Source organism: Corvus hawaiiensis, chromosome 6 (assembly GCF_020740725.1).
Source record: "Corvus hawaiiensis isolate bCorHaw1 chromosome 6, bCorHaw1.pri.cur, whole genome shotgun sequence".
NCBI lineage: Eukaryota > Metazoa > Chordata > Aves > Passeriformes > Corvidae > Corvus > Corvus hawaiiensis.
Window position 1 is genome coordinate 45,297,914 of NC_063218.1, and position 22,531 is coordinate 45,320,444.

General features: G+C 39.8%; 1 protein-coding gene across 1 annotated transcript in view; it reads right to left on the bottom strand.

Moving 5' to 3' along the window:
• Positions 1-12,789, bottom strand: part of EHF (ETS homologous factor) — a 33,963-nt gene extending 21,174 nt beyond the window's left edge. The window contains exon 1 of the mRNA XM_048308250.1: positions 12,652-12,789. The gene's annotated coding sequence lies outside the window, so the exon portion shown is untranslated. The remainder of the gene's footprint in view (positions 1-12,651) is intronic.
• Positions 12,790-22,531: the final 9,742 nt, after the last annotated feature.

A 22,531-nucleotide genomic window follows, 5' to 3' on the forward strand; every position in this document is an offset into this window, starting at 1 on the left:
AGGCACAAACTGAATATATGAATGTTGAAAGCCTGTTTGCATGCTACTGTGAGCTTTGGGTCTTCTGTTATGGGGTTTTTTATTCCCTTTCATTTAATGTGCATTACTACCAAGGCTCCAGGGTCCTAGTCTGAGCCAGTGTGTCAATACATACAGCTATGGCTGACCCAAGGATTGCCTTATGATCTTTATCTGTCTAATTTGCAAAGGTCTCAGGTTCATCCTTGGTGTCTGCGCCAGACTCCCAGATAAGATAGCATCCTTGCCATGGCTCACTTTCAGATGTGACCTTTTCTGCAGCGTGCCAGTATCTCTTCTGGCCATGTAGATCCACTTGTAGCTATCACGCACTTCCTTGTTTCCATACCTATAAGTGCCTATAGAGCAGAAAGAAGCCTCAAGGGAAACAATCATCTGCAGGCTGATTACTCACAGGCATCTGCTTCACAACAAAAAGCTCAACTTTGGACCGCTTTGCTATGGCCCACAAGGTACCACTGAGGTGACAATCTATGCAGCTTGACCTGTTTGATGATAACCTCAAGACTCACAACTAAGAGAACTGAAAAACTCTTAGAAAGCTTTGAAGAAAGTTCATATGATGAAACACTCTGATCACACTCAGTATTTGTTGTAAAACATACTGAGCATTTGATGCATTTCATTTTTAATCCACCTCATGTGCCTTTGGGCCATAGTAACAAAACCTGTTTACTGAATCACATTATGACTATAAAATTCAAGGAAACATTTTTATAATAAAATTTTCTAAATAATCTCCAAAATTCGTAGTATTCAGGATTCTGGTTCGGGCCTTTGGGGCTAATCTTTTTTCCTACTACACCTCTCTGAAGTGCATGTTTCTATGCTTACATATTTTTGGAGTATACAGCTGTGGTTCATATGCGTAAACCCACCTTTGCATGTGCAAAACTGCTGAGCTCTTGGTGAGCTTTCAGAGACCACATTGAGACCTTGATCATTTACTGTTGTGGGCTTTTGGAAAGGAAGACTTTGGTTTATTCTTTTGTTTTCTTTGAACCTTGTATATTAAATGTATACATGAAGGTAAACTGAAAGACCAGAAAAAGGAAGATGAATAGAAAAGGAGTGTTTAACATATACCTACATTACAGATAGGATCATGATAAACAAAATCAAATAAAGCTTGATTGGAATATTTTATTACTAAAGATCTTATTTTCATGATGCACTACAAGGCAACTTTTGTAAGAGATATGTGGTGGTTGTTTTAACATGTTCATATGGATGCTTCAAAATCTTGCATATATATTTTAACTAAAGAGAACCTTAGGTAGAAAAGTTAGGATCTAGATCTGTATCTGAGCTATCCCTCTGCTCCAGGGTTTGGGTTTGGTTCTTATCTCTCTTTTAACGATGTAATTTAAAGACAAAACCACAGTTCAGTTTCCTTTTTGAGAGAGAACAAAGTTCACTTTATGAATGCAAGAAAAAAAAATTACTTGATTATATGCAAAGTTTCATAGGTTGTTTTTCCCTGACCCCTTTTTTTCCCAATAATCTTCATATGAACTGACTTCAATTTTCAAGGTACTCATTAGTAAAATGAAAATAAAAGGAAGATTTTTAAAACAGGAGGGCTTTTGTTTGTTTGTTTTTCTAAATCAGAAGCAAACAGAAGGCAGATTGTGAAGAGAGTCCTCAAGGCATAGATGTGTCTGACAGTGTTAACTACCAAAGGTTTGCACTTCTGCAAATTTTACCCATTGTCATGTTACTTTAGCAGAGAAAACAGTGAAATGGAACCTGCCACTTAACAAGGATCTGGTGTTTCAGACTCATGCTTTTCTGTCACATCACAGGCTAGATGTGCATCTTCTTGCCATGCCACTAGTTTTTGAATATGAAAAGAATAATATCATCATTTATTTTACTGTCAAAAAACTCTTCCTCCTTTTTGCAGAAGTTCTGTGCACAGATCCATATAATATTAGTGAAATTGCTATCATGGAGCTGAGACAAAAGAGAGTCAAGAAAAAAAAATTATTTCTTGTGATAGATGTTTGGATTATACTCGCAGTAATGTATTCTTAGAATGTTTGGAACACGTAGACAAATTCACTAAAAACTGGCCAAAAATAAGCAGGCTATTTTCTTTTTCATTTTTCAGAGTTGGCTTTGACTGGTAAATAGCGATGCTTTCATTACTGTCTGCACCACCTCAGCAAGTTCATGATAATTTGGGTCAACCATTTTTTCCTGAATATTTAGAAGTCATTTGCCATAGATTCATCAGGTTAGCCTCAGGGATACAGAGTCTTGGAAACACAATAATGGGAAAAACTGCCTTTGCTCTTTATTCTTCTTTCAGCACTTAATACCACACCTCATGGAACAACTTCACACCTCCTTTCATGTCCTTCCTATCTCTCTGGTACATCCTTCCTCTAACCAGGAGCCAACTCATCTCCCTAATCTCCTTTTGCTAAACACCTTTCTTTTGCTTACAATACACTAAATATACAAATGGCCAAAAAGCACTCTAGATGGCCCTGTAACTTGACAAGCCACACATCTATAATTACGCATGAACCTCATCAGCTAACAAAATATTACCATCATGTTCTAACACCTTCTCCTTTTCCCTTGGCTCTGGTTCCCCAACCACTTCCCTCTACCTTCCACGACAGCTTCTCTTTCCATTGCTTTAAAGAGTAACAGCATATTGAGGGAACTGTTTTCCATACTGCCAATATGGCCTGTGTGACTGTTCAGTTGTTAGTGAATAATGACAATAATAACAGTAATAATTGTGTTTGTATTCATGTTTGGCTCTCATTAGATGCTGACTCGTTGCTGACATAACAACCACTCGGATATATACTGCAGCAGCAGCCAGTATTTCATGTGGAAGTTTACTTCAACCACTATCACCACCAGCACTTCTCTTTTGCTATGGGACTAGTCTGGTTTTCAACAGTAACAACCACTAATTTGCCTACTTTCAAAAAAAAAAAAAGCAATTGTGTTTTTTCGCCTTTTTGTAAACTCTGTTTCATATATTTTGTTTTAATAAAGGGCATCTGCCTGGAAACTGCAAGGTTCCTCTTTAGGGCTGATTTCTGAGTGAGAACCAAACAGAATAAGGAACTTGGGATGGAGACCCAAAACAGCAAAGTGTCTTGGGGAATGTGCAAATCTTCCCTTTGGACTACTACTTTTTACATTAATTGATTCATTCAATCAACAAACTGATTGTGCTTCTTCATTAAATATGTGAGAGTCGCAGCACAAATTAACTAGGACAGAGAAGCTGGAAATTAAGCATAAATAATTTTATGCTAAACTATGCAGCTTTCTGGGGATTCAGCCTAGTTGATAGAAGTATTTATACCATGTTACAACCCACTGCCTGACTAACCACAATATGATCATACTTTTTGCAGATGTGATAGGAAAAGCATATTTCAAAGAGGAGATGTAGCAGAGGCAACACAAGGTTCATGGTGGGAAGGGTCATTCTGCAGAGCTGACAGAGAGGGTTTATTTGGCTATTAACTCCTCTACCCCATTCCCCAGTACCAAGCTGGGACTTGCTGATCCCACCTCTGGGATAGCTTCATCCAGGACGCCTGCTTGCCCTGCATTCCTCCCCAGACTACCAGGTATCCCAAGGTGAGCCTCTATTTGAAAAGGAAGTTGTCCCCAAGTGGGTGGCTATCATTGAAACAGCCCAGTGGAGCTCACTGACCCTGTTTCAGAAAGCTTCTGTCAGACCATTACTTTGCCTACCACTCAGTCTTTCATGCTTGCGTGTTTTTAGTAAACATTTACTTGGAGCCCAGCTGTATCCATGCGGTTTCTTCATATTGTATTTGTTATGAAAAGAGTAACAGATTGCAAGACCACTTTCCTGGCATCCCACTCCAGTGGCGGCACAACAGCTGTCTGCTTTACTGCTGGGTGTGGCAGCAGGCTTACTCCCCCCCTGCTACCAGGATTGTGAGCCTCCCAGAGCCACATGGCACTGGAACAGTACTTTACATATATGCCACCACCTATTTATGCTCACTGCCTTTATTAAAAGCAACCAGAAAATGGGGGAATGAGGTTTCCTTGCTCTGTAGCCACTTTCTGCAGGTAAGTCAAGCAGTTGTGGGAAATGATGTCTCCGCACTTCTGTAAAAGCCGAGAACGCCTTCCTTGTCTCCCTCCTACCGGTGGTTAGAAGAGCAATGCTTCTGTGGCGTTGCTCCTTCTCACCTGGCACAGCAAGAGCTGCCCATCCTGTTTCCATTGATTTCTCCAGAGGTTGCGTTAAACAATACAATGGAGTATTTATGTGTCAGTGTTAGGAGCAGGTTATTAAGTAAAACCCACCGTAAATAGAGCCGTTAATTCAGTTGCTGGCATGGCTCTGTTATCTCCTCGATACCTCCCAGAGGGTATTAGTCTTACCCTTTCGTTTGAGTTGGCAGCAGAGTTATTTTTTTGCACCTGCTGCTCTACTCTGATAACAACACAGGTCAACTTTGATTTGTTGGAATATAAACAAAAAAAGCAAAGCCAGGCATCTGCCTCAACAGCCGGGGCCGGTTTGACAGTAGAGCTTTTCTCACTGGGTTTTTGTACAAATGCGCTCTTTCAATTCTTATGTGAACTCTCTCCTGTTTCACAAGTAGTCCTTTGCTACAGAATAACCTGGTGTCAGAAAAGAACTCTTTTTTTCTTTTCCATCAATGGAACCAGTCAAAGTAACACCCTGTTCTAAGACTAAAGTCAGAAGTAGTATCATACAAAATACATGAAGAAAAAGCAACTAAGACACAGTGGTTCAAAAATTACTAGGAAAAAGCAGCAAATTAAGTGTAAAAAGTAAAGGAACTTATTTGAGAGATAAAGAAAACCTGAAAGACTGGGAGGGTTTGCTTTCCCATATGAACCCACACGCACTCCAACTCTTAATCTACTATTTCACAGGAAAAAAAAACATTGAGTCCATGAGAAGCAGGTACTCAGCTGGGAACTGAGCTACTTTTAAGTTCTCCTTAAAATTAAGCCTGCAGGGCTCATCTACTCTAACAGCATCTATGGTGGTGGAAGAACTCCTGAAACACTGACAACCATGGAGCAGAGAAGGAAGAGTCCGCACACACAGCAAAGGCAGTAAATAGCACAAAACATAGAAACGAAGGAAGGAACCAGCATTTCATCCACATTACAAATAGGAAAACTGAGACACTGAGCTGAAAGTATTCACTTAAGTCACATAACAAGTCAATGGAGAAGTCAGTCCAACTCCTGTCTTCCAGCTCAAGCTCCATTGCTACCCACTGCATCACGTCTCCAGGAAATCTTTCAACATGCAGATGAGTTAAGTTGAATGTGGTTTTTTTGAGGGCAGAGAGAAGGTGTTAAACAAGAGAAAGAATTCTCAAGACAAAAAGAGACCTGTTCAGACTAAAACCAAGATTCTTCTATGCATCATGGCTATTATGTGACTAGTAGAGATTTGAATGATAAGTTAGCCAAACAATTAAATCTACAGTTGAAGTATTAAATCAAAAAAGCTGCCCTTGACCTATGTATGATCCTGAAAATGAGCTAGAAATTCCTAAGCAGAGCTGGCTGAAATTCAAAATTTCTGTTCTGTGAAACTGTGGCTATTTTTATAGGTTTTTTCCCTTGGTGTTTTTTTTGTTTTTGTTTTTGTTTTTTTGGGTTTTTTTTTTGTTTTTTGGGTTTTTTTTTTTGTTTTTTTTTTTTGGTTTTTGTTTTTGTTTTTTTTTTTTTGCTGTTGTTGTTTGTTTGTCTATTTGGGTTTTTTTGGTTGATTGGTTGGTTTTTGTTTGTTTGTGTGGTTTAGGATTTTTTGCTGTTGTTTGTTTGGGTTTCTTTTATATTCTTTTTTAATCACAATGAAAGAAAGGAATTTTTAAAAGAAAGTTCCCTGGCAATAGGGAATTAACTGACATGTAAAAACCTATATTCAGGTTGTTCAAGTATCAAATGTGCAACTCTGTCATGTGGAATTGTTTGTAAAAGACAGAAATGTGAAGCACAAAACTAAGGCACACAGGCAGTAATATCACCCCAGAGCAGCTGCGCTGGGAGCAATAAACTCACCTAATATGGCTGTTGTGCATATGGTGACCAGGGAACTCTCTGCAGAGCCCAACCACACTAATCCTGAAATGCAGGCAGCCTCTGACTGTCTCAAAACCAAACCAGGACGTGACGTTTGTGATCCCATTCCTTCTTTTTCACTGAATACCTTTATTCCTCATTTTCTTGCTTACTTCTTTTGCTTTTCTTTTTTTAAATTTTCTTTTCTTTTTTCCCCTCTTTTTAATTTTTTGCCTTTTAATTAGTTTGACTGACTGACCTGGACAAGTTTCCTTCCGTAACATCATAATCCTGTAACCAGTAAAACAGATTAAAATCTCATCTTCAATTATCTATCTGTGGCACAAGAATGCCACGTCTTAGAGCAACTGTGAAGTTTGTAGCTGGTCTATAGGAGGGAGGCTGGAGGAGTTAGAAATTGGAAAAAAAAACTTGCTCCCTCCAGTTCTTTTTGCTCCCCTGTACTGCTGTGTATCTCAGCTGTCAATGTAACTGGAAAAGATTTCCTCAACAAAACCAATAAAAATATTTTCAGACTATTTCAAACAACTATTTTCCCCAAAAATTAGATTTATTACCATGGAATTATACCTGTTTTAACAATGTTCTGGGAAAGGAGTATTATCACAGATCCTTGTAACAGCTACTTTCACACGCTGGGAAGTTTTTTGTCCTTTTTTTTATCTTTACTGATTAAATCTTCATTAGATTTTTAAATACTGAAGATGTGTCATAGCATAAGGAAGGCTAATGCCTTGATGTGCTGCTAATAGTCCAGGGTTTGGAGAAGGGCAGCCCTGGGCACCCCAGCTCTCAGGCCATGGACGTGTTCCTGCAAAAAAAACCTACTGCAGCACAGGGCAAAACCCACAGGCAGGGAACTAGGGTTTTTTAGCCAGGAGAAAAGGAGGGTTAGGGGAGACTTTATCACTCTCCACAACTACCTGAAAGGAGTTTGGGCGTCAGTCTCTTTTCTCAGGTGCCAAGTGACAGCATGAGAGAACATGGTCTTGAGTTGCACCAGGGGAGTTTTAACTGAATACTAGGAAACATTTCTTCACCGAAAAGGTTATCAAGCATTGGAACAGGCTGGCCAGGGAAGTGGCCGGGTCTCCACACCTGGAGATATTTAAAATACAGGTAGATATGGCACTTAGGGACTTGGTTTACTGGTAGACTCAGCAGTGCTGAGTTAATGGTTGGACTCAATGATCCTAGAGATCTTTGCCAGCCTAAATGAATCTATAATTCCATATACTTAAAGCAGAGTGTTTGCTGTGACTGTCGGAATCAGCAACACACAGACAAAGAAATTTATGGGATTGACTCTCGCCCAAAAATATTTAATCATTTAAGATTTTAAAGAAGGAAGGGAAGTTCCTACCTGTTGTTACAAAATATTACAGCTCCATCATTAAAAGTCTTTGAGAGGGTAAGAATATCTGCAAGTCACTAAATGTCGAAAAAAACTGCATCTATTTAATTTTGTACATTCCAATTTTAATAAGTCTATGAGGATATCTTACTTATCTAATCACCTATTAATTCAGTCTTCTAAAACTTTTTCATCTTCCTCTGTCAGGGCAGGTGCCTGGGAATATTAAGAGTCTTTTATGTGAGTACTATGTTAGACCTCACTGCAAAAGAGATGAGAACAGCACCCTTGAGTGTGTCAGAATTTGACTCCCTGATAAAGCCCCTCCAATCTATAAGACAATTGCTTAACCAAGCATACTTTGAAAGTGCATCATCAAGATGCAAGCTTTTAAATTATTGTGTAATAATAATTACATGTTGCAGTAAAAATCATTAAGAAAGTTTAGGGGTAGTCACTATATCATGTACTTAGTCTGATTCCTGACCATAGCATCTTGGGCAGTTTTACAAGGGTTCTTTAACTATATAGCAACATAAATTAGTTACCTGGAACAGTTTTAAAAACAAAACCAACTCTTCTTACGATGGCACTAGTAATTTAGGCAATAGAACATATTTTTACATATAGTTGCTTAATCCTTACAGACTTATAGGTGCTCAGGAGACTATTCTGGCTGCATCTGATTGTGAGATGAGAAAATATCTCAAATGTTTATGTCTGTATCCTTCCTCCATACTAGGCAGGAATTTTTATTCTAAAGTTTTGTAGATCCTTTAGGTAGAATTACTTTCTTTCCACCACCACAAAGCAATTCTCTTTTATTACCCCATCTTATTTGTCTATAACCAGTGATTACCCAGCTCCACTTGGCTGTTGTGTCTACTAGTTCTCATACTTTTCCCTGTGAAACACATTTCACAAGATCAGCAGAGGAATAGGTAATGATAACCATGTGCAATGTCAGCTTTTGGAAAGGCAGCCTTTGAGGGCTCTTCCTCAGAGGGAGACATGCAAAATGCCAAATGCCTGTCAACTGCTCCACTGGCTACATGACTCCATGTTTACTCATTCCCACCCGTCTGTAGACCAATGACCAACAAATGCCCCAAGTATTCTAGGCATTCAGTGAGGGATTTGGTGCAAACTGCATCCCCAGTAGAGCTCAAAGGAGCTCTCACACTAAGATGACTTCCTGATGACTTCCACAAAAACCAAATCAATCCTTACTTCTTTTGTATACCAGCTGTGAGAACAAATCCTTCTTTGCTTAGCCTTTCGATCAGAAGTGTTAACCATGAGTTTCACTGTTACCAAGTTTACAATGTACCCTTCTCTTGAAAACTTACAGAAATACTTCCTTGGATCATCAGAGACCATAATACAAGTAAGCTGCAGTGTGCTGAGGCAGGGACAGTGAGGGAGAGACGCAGACATTTGTGGTTAGAGATCTTGAAGTGCCCTTGAACACTGGGCTGGCTGAGCAGCTGAAGCCAGAGCGCTTTGCCAAAGATGGTGTTGAACTTCACCAATGCTCACAAGGCACTTATTATTAGGAAGAAAATTCCATGAGTTTATGGTTGAAATTCAGTAGTAATGAAGCTGTGAGATTGAACAGAGACCTTACTTCATTAAACATCACAAACTACGCTAGCTACAAAAATAATGTTTCTGTTCATTTCCTTGTGTACGACAAAGCCTTCACATTTCATTCCACCACATCCTAATATTGTGTGTCATTAGTAATGACAAATGACAACTAAGCTTGTGGCCGTTTTCTTTTTATGTGCTGCTTGTTGCAGGAATGCCTATACCTCAGCAAGAATACCTACTTTACAACTGTAGGAAGGCTGATGAGAAAGAGAGCCCTGTAAACCCACAGAAAATCCTATAAAGGGTTGGCACATTGCCTCAGATTAAGAAGGGATCATCCATCTCTATCTGTATCTTGATCTCAGCACACTGACAAATTTTTAAGCCAGACAGGTCTGTCCCGGAGCACCCACTTTCCAACCTGTCTCTCTGTACAGTAGGTCATCACCCCAGTTCACAGAGATGGTATTCATAGTATTGCAGAAAGAGGTCAGACAATTTTGTGAGGATTGAATTCAAACAAGTTAACAGCAACAGAAAGCATGTGACTCTAGACTCCACAGAACAGATCCAGGCTGCATTATAGTTAGTGAAAAGTTTCCCTGGTTTGGTCCTGACACTACGTTAGACATATTTTTAAAAAGTGTGGAAAGGGCGAACAAGGAAGGAAAGCTGAGTACTGATTCTGGAAAGGTGTCATGGCTCGTGGGCAGTTCTCTGAGTTCGCTGAGTCAATAAAATCTTTAATCCTTTTCTGTGAGAATTATACATAAATACACACTTCTTCAGCAGGTGTAGAATTCCATCCTCACACAGGAGTTTGGTGCAAATTGCTGTGGGACATGCAACAGACTAACATGTCACTCCTGTCCGAACCCAGACACACCTACAGAAATCCTTCTTTTTCCCTGTCTAATCTCTCTCCATCTGTGTTTCTGGATGATTTTTTTTATTAGTTTGATTTCTCTCCATTGCAATTTGCTACTTTTCACCTCCCAGACAGAACAAGTACTGATGTTAACAATGAAATTCACTGGGAATGAAAAAAAATTAAGGAAGTTGAGTGGGAGCTAAATGATTTAATATTTCATTTGTCCAACTGTTCTATTGTCTGTTTCCACCACTGCTGAAAACCCACAACACCCTGAGACTATCTAAAGTAATAAGAAATTACTATGGCAATACCACAGCATACTCTCTCCGGTGACAAGAGGGTAATAATATCCCATGTTGAACAGACCACATTCTACTACCCGATCTCACCATGATGGGGGTAATATATGGTTATCACCCTATAGGTTGCTGTGAAGCATGACCTAACTTGTGCTGGGGCAAGCAAAGCGATATTCTGATCTGATGAGAGACCCTTTAGTACCAGGACTTGGAGGAAATATGTATTTTTACCATTTTTATAGGCTTTACAAGTGACACTTGGAGTAGAAAAAAATGGAAATGCTAAATGCAAGGAAACAGTGACTCTACTAATGATAACCTCGTCTCTGCATACAGGACCAGTGCTCAAGGGGGAGAAGGGTGTCTGGAGGACGGCAGCTCTAAGAAAGCCTTGGGCACACTTCATAAACCCCTGAACTGGAATTCCCAGTATATTGACTCTTAATATCTCTGTTTGGCACTGCTGTTCCTACAGACTCTGATCCTTCCTGACATCCACATTTCACAATTAATGTTGAAAAATTAGAGGAGAGCACTGAAGTGATTAAAGGATGGAAAAGCTTACAGTGAAACAGGTTGAGATCCTTCACTGTACTGTAAGTTTCTCCAGGAAAAGGAACAGTCTTCGGAGCTCAGACTACCACAATTATCAGAGACTAGGCTAAGAAAGAACTTATCCCAGCTAACCACACAAGGAACAGAAATTTACCACCCATGGGAACTTCACAATAACCATCAAAAGACAACAAAATCAGGTGGGTGAATGTTAAAGCAAGACCATGTCAGACTGAAAATGAGATAAAATATTTTTAGAAGAATGGTATTTACTTGCTAGGGCACTTAAAAACGTTCTGGGGAATTTCCCATCACTGGACTTTTGGACTTTTTTTTCAAGACTGAAAATTTTCTACAAGATAAGCTCTACTTGAAGTCATGTAATTATCTCTGAAAAATTCTGGCAAGTCCTGTGTTGCTATTGCAACAATCAGTTGGGTTTGAAAATTGTAAGGGGCAGGAATTAAACTGTCATTGTGATATTTATAAGTGAAACACCTTAATCCTGTTGTTTTTCTAGTTTTAATTGCAAGCATTTTCTTTAGTTTCTGCATTTGCATTAAATATAAAACTGCTATATTTTGCAGCTCTGGTATTTTCTACAGTGCAAAATCAATGTCAGAAAACTGGCTTAGACTACACCCTGCAAATTTGCTATCAAAGCAAAACTTGAAGGAGCACATATTTAATTTCACTGAAGTTTTCACAAATTGCAGGAGATACTGGTGCAAGTTAGATCTGTTTAACACAGTGTCATGTGAGACAAGTATAAATAAAATGACTAAATGAAACCTTTACCTCAAGGCATATTTCTGTCATTATGAACTTGTTTAATTCTAGTAATTGTTTAATTCTAAAAAATGGGAAAGATAGAAAAGAAAGGATAATTGGATGTACTTTAGAAGCAAACACAACATATATCTAGATGAAGTAATCAAAAAGCACATTACTGATACAATTCAATAACAAGTATGTGCCTAAAATGTCTCATGTGGTGAAATGCAAACATTTGTCTCTAAGTCCATTACACATATTTTACAAAATCAACACAGATTTGGAGCAACTTTTTCTTTACATCATCTTCTACAACTACTTAAACAATTGTGTCTATACCTTAAGGGGCCAGTTCTGGTTCTATTAAAATAAAATTACCATTGGAACAGAAACAAATTAAACAAGCAAAGACACTGCGGGCCTCACACCATATTTACCTACCCAGTGTCTGAGCTGGGTTCTGTGCAATGTTTTTGCTTAGACAGAACTAAGATCAGCAGAACCTCCTTCACCACACAGCTGCCAAGAAATTGCCTTGAGGCTGAAACCAAGCCAAATTATAAATGAACTTTAGGCTTTTCTGTTACAAACACAATGTCCATCAACATTCTCATCACTAAAAGGAACCAAAAGACTATCATTGTGGAGTATCTCCCGGTTCTGCGACACAAGCACTCTCAATAGCATTGGGAAAGTCCACTTTTTCGCCCCTTGTCATACTGAACAGATGACAACTCTGTTAACAAAAGTAGCAGATTTAGGACCCGGAATAGTATTAGATACATCATAATAGAAAAGATTCTCAGAATCTGTCCCCACTCAGACATAAACACAACAGAAATATTTAAATAGAAGATACAAGTTCAAACCAAAAAAGCAGAAATCTTTATTGTAACTTTAAAAAGCCTTTTGATTAAATGAGCTTAGCTGCTGTTCCAAAGTGGGAAAAGAGAGGCTTGGCATGGTGGCCAGGAGTCCAGCAGACAATTTTTTTTTTTTTTAAATTATTTTCACTGGTGTTATTTTAAAGGAAGCGCATTTAAGAAAAAAAATAAATACCCCAAACACCTTACCTCATTTAGCTGCAGATTCTGGAGTGGAAATCCTGAACTGAGGCAATGGGAAAACTGTCTACAGAACAGTAGGTTGGGTAAGCACAGGTACTAGGTTATGTCAACTAAAGACTCCCAAGAGTGAAGATAAATGGATGTGATACTAATTTTAAAACATTTTGCTGAACACTCAAGCAGCCAATAGGGGAATTCCTTAGGTCACTTCCTGTTCGTTTGATTGGATCTGCCACAACAACAACCAAGATGAGGTTGAGAGCGTTTGCATAAGGCCAGCTCAGTCCTCGGCATTCAAAGAGAACAGGTCTAACCGGGTTACACGCGTGGCTCCAGAACAAAAGAAAAACCTGGTAATGGATGAGGGATTGATTTCTTTGTAGTTGTTTTTTTAAGACCATCCCTTCTTTTTTTTTTTATTTTTTTTTTAATTGAGGTTATTTCAGGTAGATAGGGAGACCATAGTTAGAATGGAGAGAAGTGAAAAGCAGGAGTGTCCTAAATTAAAATTAGTCTGGAAATAACATTAGGAGATGCATGGTGTGGAATAACCCTGTGCTGGCAGGGAGGTGGACAGCGTGAGCCCATGTGATGGGCTCAATTGTTTCTTTTATACATTCCTAATCCTGAAAAATGTGTGAAAGGGGAGTTTATTGGTCTTTCACCTTCTCTGGATATTTAAGAGTAGGTAAGAAACAAAATGAGGAAAAAAATCATCAGTGTGTGGGTATATGGGGTTGAGTATGGAAGTTCAGCTATATGCAGGTTAGCAGGGCAGAGAATCAGTAGATGTGCTCAGTCCAAAATTTTCCTTGAGCATGTATGAGTTACCCCTCCAGCCTGCAACCATGAACCTGAGCAGGAAACCAGGTGCCCAAATGAAAATATGAAGCCTCATGTGTTTCTCACTATTTCACTAGTCAGAAAAGGCACCAACATGGAAACAGTTAAAAATGCATAATGTTGGAAGGTTTTGAGGTTTCATTAATTTGTATGCATAAAACAAGAAATGTTAAATATTATTATTCAGTGACTGTTCAGTGGTCTGTGTGAAGTGAATTTTTTAGTCTTTGCTCATTTTTGGTCCCAAGTCTCATCATAAATCTTCCCCTGACAGATGCTGACAAGAGTTCTCAGTGCTAGATTTACCAAGCACAGGGAATGAATTGTCCTTCAACATCCAGAGATACTATTAATTATTAATCGAGGCTCATTGTCAACATAGGGGAAATATTTCACAAATATTACTTATGCTGAACCTGATTTCAAGATAAATAATGGATCTCAGACTCAAGGAATGTCACCTTTGTTCCTATCATCCCCACTAACACCAATTAAAAACTAAGTTCTTTTTGTTCACATAGATAAGGTGCACCTGTGTACAAGTGTTGCTTGGGAAGATTCAATCATTTCTCACTCAGGTTAGGTCAAGTTCCACGGCTTCCATTGATTCTCGCCTATCAAAGAAAGTTGTCCTGGAGGAAGAAGGAAGACTGTAAATACCCATCTTGGAGAGCTGTATTGTCTTGAAGACACAACACCGAGGGTTAAGGTTGTCCCTGCAGACATCTGGGCAACAATTTTGATAAGTAGCCCTAGCACTTACAAGATTCCTCTAAGCATTCATGTCACTGAGTCCAAGTATTTGCATACCAGGTCGTGTCTTGGTGAGTATTTGTAGCTTTCATCATCAAAATAATGCCTTAGCAAGATATCAGCATGAATGATCAGTCCAGAGCAGGAAAAGCTAAGAAGCAAAGAACTAGCAAGCAGTAAAGAGCACTTCCCTTCCAAGGAAGGATACCTTTAGCAAGAAACCCAAGTCTTACATTGTGCCACTGAGCAAAACATGGGAGATTAAAGAATCACACTGAAATACATCTCATCTATATGCTGCAGAAGCATCACAGGAGGATGTGACCACTGGATCTCAACATGGATAGGGAAAGCAGAATTTTCCTCTTGCTAAACAGGACATCAGCAAGAGCAGAAGAAAAATGCTTCCAATGTGGTACTGAGACTGGAATGTCGCTTTCTGTTTGTGTGACTGTTGGCCTTTTCTGTTTCAGCTCCTAAGGGCAGAGACAGCTCTGGTTGCTAAGATGCAGAATACTTCCAGACAGGCAAAAAAGCACATTGTACCAACAGGTCTGGACAAGGTGAAGCTAGCTTGGTCGGCACACCAGCATGCATTATTTATTACTGTGCTATTTTCAAAGGCAGGGTGCCACACAGGGTGGTGGCTCCCTAAATTTGCTGCCCTACCTGGCCAACTATGCTGCCCCCATGCTCCCAAGTATGCTTATTGACACTTACATGTGGTTCAGCACAGAGAAGATTACGGGTGGCTTTTAGAGACAGTCAGACCTTTCTCTCTGTATCCTTCTTTAGCATTGCAGCCACAAAATTAACATGAATTTGGTCCCCACACAGTTCTAGGTGGCAGAGAAAACATTAAAAGCTTTATAACTAGGAACTTGGAGGCCACAATCACAGTATGGCAGAAGTGCCAGTGCAGATTCCCAGAATTAATTTAATTATAGCCATCAAGCATCAAGGAAATTACCTAAATCTGTCTAGATTCTTAAGTTGGCGTCTCTTACTGTAATGTCTGACACCTGATGAAAACAGAGAACAAATGTATGGTAATTTCTACTTTTTCATTAATATTAATTTCTGCTTCATTTGTTAAATTCCAGTGGAATATCAAAAGGGCATAAAGCTGATACGTAGGTTAGACATGCCAAGCAATTTAATACAGAGTATGAGATTCCTGCCTTCATTCTGCTGCAGCAAAATCAGAAGTGATTCATAAACTTTGATGGAAAATAATACACTTTCTGTAAAAACATCACTAGAGAAGCCAGAAGAAATAGGACAGATACTATTTCCAAGCTGTGTTCTATGTTGTAGGCAAATGCCACCTATTACTAAGGTTGCCCATTACTTAGGCTTGCAAGACCTTGTAATTTTTTCTTCGCTGTTTGCTAAATTTTACCCTTTAGCACTTTGGCTAAGTTGAAATTTTCCATCATGGACATTTGCTTTGCAACAAAATTTTGAGTAATTGTCATCCATACTAGTATATGGTTTTTTCTGACAAATTAAATAAAGGCTAAGGAAAGTGCTGTACTTTGTATTTATAGTTAGAAATATTACTGCCTTTTCTGTGGAAAGCTCAGGAACATTTATGTTAGAAGTGCAGACTGATTACAACAGGCTGTCAAATTAAGAGTGTACTATTTACCATTCCAAATAAAATCCAATCAAAGCTAGCCAGTTTAAAGCTTATTGACAAATCACAGAATCACAAAATCACAAGATGGGCGAAGTTGGAAGGGGTCATAGTGGGTCATCTGGTCCAGCCTTCAGGGTCAGCACATGCCACAGGATTGTATCCAGATGGATCCTGAGTATCTCCAGTGAGGGAGACTCCACAACCTCTCGGGGCAATCTGTTCCAGTGCTCGTTCAGCATTACAGTAAAGAAGTTCTTCCTCATATTAAGGTGGAACTTCTGTGCATCAGTTTCTGCCTATTGCCTCTTGTCCTGTTGCTTGGCACCACCAAGAAGAGCCTGGCACCATCCTCTGGCACCCTCCTGTCACATACTTAGAGACATTGATAAGGTCCTCTCTCGTTCATCTCTTCTTGAGGCTGAACAGGCTGAACTGTCTCAGCCTTTCCTGATAAGAGAGATGGTGCACTCTCTCAGTCATCTTTGTTGTCCTTCACTGGACCCACTCCAGGAGCTCCATGTCTCTGCTGTCCTGAGGAGCCCGGAACTGGACACAGCACTCCACCTGAGGCCTCACCAGGGCTGAGTAGAGGGGCAGGATCACCTCCCTCGACCTGCTGGCAGTGCTGTTCCTAATGCACGCCAGGACACCACTGGCCTTCTTGGCCACAAGGGCACTGCTGGTCACAGACAGCTCGTTGTCCACCAGGACCCCCCCAAGACCTCCACAGAGCTGCTGTCCTGGTGCCCAGGAGCAGGAGGCTGCGCTTGCCTTGGCTGAATTTCAGAAGGTCCCTCTCTGCCCATCTCTCCAGCCACTGAGGCCTGCCGAAGGGCTGCACAGCCCTCTGGGGTATGGGCCGCTCCTCCCAGCTTTGTGTCTGCAGGGAACTCGCTGAGGAGGCCTCTGCCCCTTCCTACAACTCATTGATGAATTAGTTAAACAAGACTGGGCCCAGCATTGAGCACCAGGGGACACCACCAGTGACAGGCCTTCAACTTGACCCTGCGCCACTGATCACGATCCTCTGGGATCTGCCACTCCGCCAGTTCTCAATCCACCTCCCTCCCATTCAGAGAGACCCCACTTCTTGAGTTTGCCTATGGGGATGTTGTAGGAGACAGTGTTGAAAGCCCTGCTGAAGTCCAGAGAGACAACGTCCACTGTTCTCCCCTCAAATAATAATCCACATAATGGATTCATGAGGCAGAGCCTCATTCCCTCAGCTTTCTTTTGCTGCAAGTCTTCTCCTCCTGGCTTCACAAGGCTTTCCTAGCAGATAACAAAGGCTATTCTTGTACATCCACCAACTTGAAAAAGCAAATTTTTCAATGAGTCCTCCATTTGGTCCAGCAGCTGCCATCAGTACAACTGGCAGAGGTCTGTAGGGGGGAGCTAAAGGCTTCATTCGTGGAATTAACCCACAGGATACTCAATGCCAAAACAGCCATCTCTGCACACCACGTATTCAAAACCTAGAAACTGTTCATAGGGAACAGAACTAAGAGAACATTATTAGTTTGTGACAGGTTGGGAGGCACACAGTACTTAGGGCACAGACTAGGGGGTATCATTCAAAGAGAAGCTACCCAATACTATGCATACAGGGAGTGGCCCTCAACTGTATTTGCTGCACATGAATCAAACTTGTGCTGAAAACTTCTGTTCATTTCCTCATGAGTTTTCTTATGCTGTTCATCCTCATGGTATTTTAGGTATTATAGTTACACATGTATTTATAATGTAAATAAACATTTAATATATGTAGATTAGTGTATTACATTGTACTAATGCATTAGCACTAACATTACAGTATTAGCACAAAAACATTTACTGATCTTTATGAATCCCTAGTGGGGTAAGAAGGTAATAATTTATTGCCCCTGTTTTAATGGAGAATCCTAAAATGATCAAGACAAAGGTGTTTATTAATTCAAGGTATCTGTTTTGAGCTGACTGAGCACCATGTATTTAAAACACTTAGTATTCTATAGTTATGTAAAGTACTGAAAGCACAGCTACCATTCATTCTTATTTCAGATCTTAGCACTTAGTTCTGTAAACCAGACTCCTTTTCTCCCAGAAAAGAAGGAAAAATTTGATTATTTTTTTAAATATGAAAAAATGTTGGCATGAGTCTAGAAAACAGCCTAAGCATTTTGTCTGCATTTTTCCAAGCGTAATCAATCTCAAGGAAAAGTCCATTATAGTTCTGCTGATCACTGTCTAGATAAATTGTAAGTAAAGAAAGTAATGATGAGGGGCTTGGCAATCGTCACAGCAGAATATGAGCTTTGCAGACAATTCTGTGAAGATTGACATTTTAAACCAATACATCTGCATATTTTAGTATTTCTACAGCTTCTTCACACACACAGCAGTCATCAAACCGACCCCAGCTTTCTGTTAGCTGAATCTGGTAAACTGAAACTAATTGAGTAACAAAGTTCCTTGGTTCTGTATGTTCTCCCCAGGAGAAGGACGTATCCTGAAAATCCAGATATGCCTCAAAAGGGATGCTAGATAACCTGATGAACAAAGGGATAAAAGCAACCCCCCTCAAATTCCTTTCCCAGAAAGCCATCTGGCAACCAGAAAATACCATTTAAGCACCACTTTTCCTGTTCCTGGAGAGGACCCGCACCACCTTGACCCTTTGGTCTCCTTGCCACACATCTCAGATCAAGAGCTGGATTTTTTTCTTTAAAACATTGCAGTGGTTTCTCTCATCATGTCAGTCTAAAGGTACAAAAAAGGCAAAATCAAGTGTATATCTGTTAATTTAAGGACTTCCAGAAAAAAAAAAGTGACAAACTTTTCAAGGGTCACTGAAAAACTGTCCATGCTCTGAGAGAGAGATTCATAAGAAAAAAAAATAGACCTCTGCACTGAGAAATAGAATGGGGATAGGGTAGAAAGAAAAAAATATATAAAAATGACATATTAAGTTTTCCATAGAAAAGATAAGGGTTATAAATGGCCAGAATGAACTGTCAGGGCAAACACAAATTGCTTATACAAACACTGAAAGAAAGAAATGCAAATCCTAGAGATAATGTAGGTTTATAATTAATTATTTAATTTTTTTAGTCTCCTCAGTGTGCAGGTCAAACCAACTCAATGTAACAACATTGTTGCACACTGTTAGCAACAAACGTGTATGAGACATTAGGAGAGAAAGATTAAGATAATAATATAATAAATGATGTCTGTGGCAAAGATACGTAGCACTGAGGAGACCATTAAATCCAGTGCAGCATCAGTTATGTTTTGCATCTGATTTGAAGGAAAAATGTTAAAAAGTTTGTAAGGAGTCAACACTATCAATTGGTAAGAAACTATTTATAAGACTGTCTTTTGCCCATATGAGCTGACACAGTTCCATGGATTTCTGTGAGGTTTTGACAATGTATATCTAATAGTATTTTGAATATAGTTCTGTATACTGCCTTTTCAGGACTCCAAAAGATTTAAAATTTATTATGAGGCAATACTGATTGTGCAATGATGTTTCATAGGAAAACTTCGTAACTATGCAATAGAGGGTGTTAAACAACAAGCAGGGCAAAATGACCTAATGAGTCTTTTCTATCTGTTGTGGTTTGAATCTCTTAGCAAACACTTTGATGCTGCCTGAACCAAAGCAAAATTATGAGAGCATAAAGAAGGCAAACACAAAGTAATGCGCAAAGAGTAAAAAAAAAAAGGAGCACAGATATTGTGAGATAAACTTTTTGTACGGCTCAAATACTTCTCCTGTTACATTCATAAACCAGGACATGATAAAACCACAAAGGACCAGGAGAGGCACAACCATTCCTGGGTGTTGCACCTGTCACTCCCAAAATTTGGTGAATATAGAAACAGGTTTGGCTAGGACCACAGAGGTAGGAACTGTGGATACCTTGTCATTGTAGTACAATTGTAAGAAAAGTGAGGGAAAGCACTGTAAGTTGGCTGGACAGGAGTTCAAGTTCACTCTTGCACGTAGGTCCTTACCAGTGACTGTATTTCACTATTGCATTTGAGATACAGAATATATCAAACATTTTAGGAAACCTGAAAGTGGGTATATGGCTTCCAGCTACAGAGTGCTGATTCTTATGATGCAGTGTGTCTTACCAGAGTAAACTTTTCCCAGTTTAAGGGTGTTGGATTCCTAAGAGCCCTATGGAGTCTTTAAAAATCTAAATGGTTTAAATATTCCCAAACTTAAAAGCTGTTCAGAGAAGAGAATTTGGGCTGAGCTAATCTCTAGAAGAGACCTACAAGGAGCACGCATAATTTCTGTTGTGTTCTGGGAAAGCAGAAAATTAAAAAATAAGGACAAGATACTAAAAGAACACATTAGGAGCCAATAAAATGGGATTGAAAAGAAATGGCAGGGCCAGTTACATGAAAAAATGGGAATTATTCACACTGTAATCAGCTGCTTGGAAGGCAGTCACCCTTGTAATCCACACAACATGGGAAAATGAAAGAGAGATGAGGAGTCAAGGGCAACCTTGGACACAAATACCCATGTCCAGATTTAGATCAAAAGCTGTTTAAGGACAGGATGGCACAACACATGTCCTAACTGAGAATACAGAGACAGACAAATTGAGGTGCAGGGCATCTGACTGAGAGATTATGTATTTGATTAGTTATGAGGGATCTATGGTAGCAGTGCTACTCCCCCGGATTGCTCAAATAGGAATATGCCAAACAAAGGCCCATGATGGCAGGAATATGTGCATGCCCAAGATCGTCAATGTGAGCTTCTCACTCTTCATGACACTGAAGAGCAGGATTCTGGATGAGTGCATTTTCATGTATATCTCTGTGTGTGTGATTGAGCATTGCATAACTGAATGACTGAGGAGGGGATAAACTGAGAAGCTGCTTCTGCACATTCCTGTCGTGGTGTATAAATGTGAGCCGAGTGAATTTAAAAGAGTACATTCATGCATTTGGGAAAGGATATTAAAGAAGACTCCAAGATTTCAGCTTTTAGAGTCAGGCAATGGATGTATCTGCCATTAAGAGAAGTTGGAATAGCTTCACAGAAATGAGTGAAGGGGGGGTCTAAGAACTATATGGGTACAAAGGACAATAAAAACCCAACCCTTCATGGTTCGAGTTAGCCTTAGGAGTCATACCAGAACAGATCTTTTGAGGGCATCTCAAAGCAAGCAGCTACCTGCAAGATAGAGATGTGAACAATTCATAGGCTAACTTCCAATCTTTGTGATTATGAGAGGATTTCCTTTGCCAACATCTGAGCAGGGGAGTGAGGGTTAACCCTTGAACATAGCTATAGCAGGCAAATCTTTCAAAACCAGTTTATCCCAGTTCCAGTAACTACACAATGTTCAGTGCCTGTGAGATGCAAATATCAAGTTTATGATTAACTGTGTTAAAATTCCATAGAACTGCAAGTACTTTTATTTGTTTGTATAATGAAATTGAGACGATGCACCCTTTCCTTACTATGCTTTCACTTTGCTAACATTTAAAAGAAAATCTCTCACTAGACACATGTGGTATATCCTTGTATGTCCCAAGAGTTTTCTTCACACCCTTTAGTTGGAAGGGGAGTTAGTTAGTACACTATCTGCCAGAGACCATGCATGTCTGATGCATGCATGACCGGGGGAAATATGGTTCTAAGGAAGACTGGGAATAGAATAAGCAAATATTTAACACTGACTGCATTGGAAGTCAGGTGATTCCCACTACAAAACTTGCGCTGTGGAGCAGAGACTTCTGCTGAGCAGGAAAGAGAGAGGACTTCAGGGGCCTGGGTTATTCCTCTGGGTTCTGTCAGAGTCTTTCAGCAATTTGCCTCTCGAGGTCTCTCTACTCATGATGCTAAGGAGGCTACCCTTCTTGAAACAATGTAACACTATAAAGATGACTACATTCCTGTTCGTGAGGCATTCCAAGTTTCAGTGGCTATGTCTAGAGATGAAGATTCTATAGAGCTTGTTAGTGATCCCATAAAGGAAAATCTTAGATATACCAGACTGTGTACCAGACTATTGTACTAGTACTTACCATGCTAATTAAACTTGAGGGGCACAGAAGTTCAGCCTCTATCCTTGGAGTTCTGCTCCATTAGTATTTGAGGTGGGCTGTCCATGTCTGATAGCCCTAATGTTTTCCAGATGCCTTTTACTCAGCAAAGATTTCATGTTTCTAATCCTTACATCTGGCACTTTTTTCCAGATTAAAACATACGTATATCACTTTTTCCAGGACAAGGGGCCAGTGTAATTCAGTTCTGTGGGTGTTTGCACTGAGGAGCTTCATCTGCCTCTTATAAACCGGACTATCAAATCTGGAAGGTGACCATGGGAACAGTATTGAAGGCACTGCAGTGAGGCACACTGACATGAAGCTGGCACCTCATCACCCCTGTATAGGGTTACTATGCAACATTGCATTAGTCAGAATTAATGACTTGATTTATTTAGAAAGAAAAACCTTCTCCCAGGTTTCTCCCATACCCTTTGTGAAACGGCTTTTAGCAGCTGGCATTCTGCATCTGTGGGAGGTAAGAATGAGAAGAATTGTAGTGACTTTAGTGGATTTATTCTGTGGCTTTCAAACTGGGCTCAGTGACCCACAGCTAAACAGCCCTGAATTTCAAAGGAGTGAGTCTCT